This window comes from Pavona decussata, unplaced genomic scaffold (assembly GCF_977016875.1).
Source record: "Pavona decussata unplaced genomic scaffold, jaPavDecu1.1 SCAFFOLD_192, whole genome shotgun sequence".
Taxonomy (NCBI): domain Eukaryota; kingdom Metazoa; phylum Cnidaria; class Anthozoa; order Scleractinia; family Agariciidae; genus Pavona; species Pavona decussata.
The window spans coordinates 971,825-975,000 of NW_028145601.1; the positions used below are offsets into that span (position 1 = coordinate 971,825).

Below are 3,176 nucleotides of genomic sequence, written 5' to 3' on the forward strand. Positions count from 1 at the left end.
CATACAATTATCACAGTGACCCGTGACATGTAAAAGAAACCTGCCAACCCTCCGTTAGTAGCTTACCAACTAGCAAACGGAAAGTAAAATTAGTTCGAGTTAGCGCGAGTTTCGCGTCAGCGGACAATAAATGAGTAAAAAAAATGAGGAAATGAGGGTCAAATCCAGCAGAAATCGGACCTTCTTTAAGTTGGCGGGGAGTTCGAGTTACCGAGTTCGAGTTTGCGGGGTTCTACTTTATACCCAAGGACACCTAGAGGAGACCATTTACAACAGTTGCTCAAGGCACTTTCGATTCTTGATTGTTCGGAAAAGAAGAAGAAAACTAAGTGACCTTCCATCGAGCATGGGCTCTTTTCAGTATTAACCTCTCTCTATCATTTTTATAACGCAATACTTACACACCATGTTAACATACAAAACATGCTTCACTATAGTTACAATAGTGCTACAGACATTTTTGTTTAAGCCCCATACCATACTTAGCTTGCGCTGATTAGTAAAACAATACACATTCCATGAATTACGCACGTACTAGAAATAAGTTATCAATTATCGAACATATCGGGGTCAACATACCCTGCGTCGCAGACAGTCTATACAACCCCTCACATAGTCCGTCTATATCGAGTTTTCTATAGGTCTTGAGTGACAAGTCCGGCTGCAACGCAGGCTAGGGTCAACAGGGCGCCACTGATTTTTGCTTCCTACTAAGGCTACGATGCATGGAGCATCAGATCGTCTTCAATGGTCAAGAAAATCAAATTGAATAAGTGAATGATCATTACAGTTTTATACGTAGCCTGAGTATCAGGCTTTTCGCGGGGGGGGGGGGGGGGAGAGGCAGAAGAGAGGAACGGGGGAAAGGGAAGAAAAGCCTGACACGGAAGCATTGAGACGAGTATTCCGCCCCCTCGATGAGCATGACGCTTCGCCGTAAACAGTAGCCAATCAAAATAACTTATAAATAAATAACTTACAGAATAACCGGTCATGAAACTGTCATGTCAGCGATGACCGCTGTGAGAGATATGAATTGAAGTTACACAGACAGCTCCATTGCAAAAGGCTCTCCAAACAAAATATTTTCTGTTGAGCACCACTGAGCAGAATTCGCGACTAGATACAGCTTCATTACAGGAGGAAAATACAAATCTCACAGTTCAGAACAGCAAGAAGTGATGACAAAAACGCAGCCGTAACTAATCAAAAGACAAATAGCCGTGATAAGACTAGCCTGCGTCACAGACGGACTATATTAAACCCCCGGTAATAACCGTTATTACCGGGGGTTATTGTCCGTCTGTGACGCAGGCTATGATAAGACACACAAGATCTCAGCTACGAAAACAAATAGGCGGCCGTATAAAGATTATTAAACAGTTCAAATCCTAACTAGAGAGGCTGTACTATCACCGGGCGCACTGAAACAAGCCAAACGTACCAAACCCAAATAAAATGCCTCAACGGGTATAAGAACGACGGTTGCAGAACAGGCCGCAGCACTCGTAACCCAGAAATGACAGAAATGATCTCAAAATACAAAACATGCGACAGTTGCATTGTTTAGTCTATCATGATAATTTTTGTTTCCGGCGATGTGACGTAACCTTTTTTGTTTCGTCCAATCAGCGCCAACGTCCAAAATTCGGACGTTCGACACAAGCTTCAGAAAGGATTTGTGTCAGGCCTTCTTCTCCTCTTCTCCCCCTTCCCCTCCCCCTCCCCTTCCTCCCTCCCCTTAGGAAGGCCTGATACTCAGGCTATTTTATACGCAGTTACGAAAACTAAGCCTGTGTATTACGAACTCAAAATATGACCAACCGGCTCCCAGCTAGCTTGATAGCTCAGCTGGTAGAGCACTGCACCGGTATTACTTTTGCAACTGCTCAAGTTGCGTAACTACATAACTGAAATGGTTATTCACTTGTTCATTCAATCTTCCACAGTTCAAATGAATGAATTTCCATAGATCCACTTTCATTTTTGTAAGATCAAATTGCTACAGTAACCTGCTATCAATCAAACCTACGTCTCAAGAAAATAATTGTTATAAATTTGTAGTCGATGAGTGAAGTAGTTAGCTCCGTCGATGAAGCTCTGACGGTAACTGAGAATTAGACGTACAAAGTTGACTGAGAACGTTTGTTTTTTAAAACTCATGGTGAGCAACCAAAAAACCTGAGAAAAACCTAGTGAGAGTGAAAGAAAGCCAAGTCACAGTATTTACAACTTTATGACATCACTTCCGCTTAGCAATCTTTAGTTTGATTTCTTTTGCCACCAAAGTAGCCTTGATCATTATCTCAGGTGGAATCTTGGTATCCTGAGCAGTCTGCAAACTGTATTTCTTTAATATCCGAGCCAGAACCAGCTTCATTTCCATCTGTGCAAACCTCATCCCAATGCAGTTGTGAGGACCATGGCCAAATGGCATGTAGGCATATGGGTCACGTGACTGTTTGGCCTCAGGAGAAAATCTCTCTGGATCGAACTTATCGGGGTTGGGCCAATATTTCGGGTCCATGTGGATGCTGTAGACTGGGATCGTGACCATAATGCCTTTTGGAACCTTCAGGTCCTTCAACATGCAGTCCTCGGTGCACATGCGCAAAGTAGCAACAGCTGCGTGGAAAATATCAAAGACAGGACAGCTATTAGCTATTTAGTAATTATACAATGAACTGCGTAAAACTCGCGTTTTGATTGGTCTAGAGGAGTGTGTGATTAGAGCATAGACGCACGATTGACGTCATCGAGTGGTGTGACCGGCGCACGTGATCAGAGTCCAGCCAGAGTGACTGGTCAACAAAGTTTTGCAAACTGTTTTTGCGAGTACCGGCAAACACAGGCAAATTTTCACAGGAAAGGAAAACTGCCCAATAAAAATTGGACAAAGACCGTTCAGAGAGTGACCTCAATCAGGATAGGAAAGCTGGAACTTTGTTGTGATGTGAAAAGGAAGCAAATAGTTGTCGAAATATGTCGCCGATAGAAATGCGGTAATGGCAAGTAATCGATTACAAATCGCAGTGAAGCGACTTGCATACTGTAATATTTTGAGGTCAGAATTTCCTTCTCGAATAAAGGTTAGTTTTCAAAATATTGTTAGTGAAATTCTTTCGGATTATACTCTAATTTAGAAGATCACAATTGCATGTATGCAGCTGAGTCTA

General features: G+C 42.6%; 1 pseudogene across 1 annotated transcript in view; it reads right to left on the minus strand.

Moving 5' to 3' along the window:
* Positions 1 to 330: 330 nt before the first annotated feature.
* Positions 331 to 3,176, minus strand: part of LOC146462056 (cytochrome P450 3A4-like) — a 9,373-nt pseudogene continuing 6,527 nt past the window's right edge. Inside the window, exon 5 of the transcript XR_014857269.1 lies at positions 331 to 2,625. The product of XR_014857269.1 is annotated as a cytochrome P450 3A4-like (transcript). The remainder of the gene's footprint in view (positions 2,626 to 3,176) is intronic.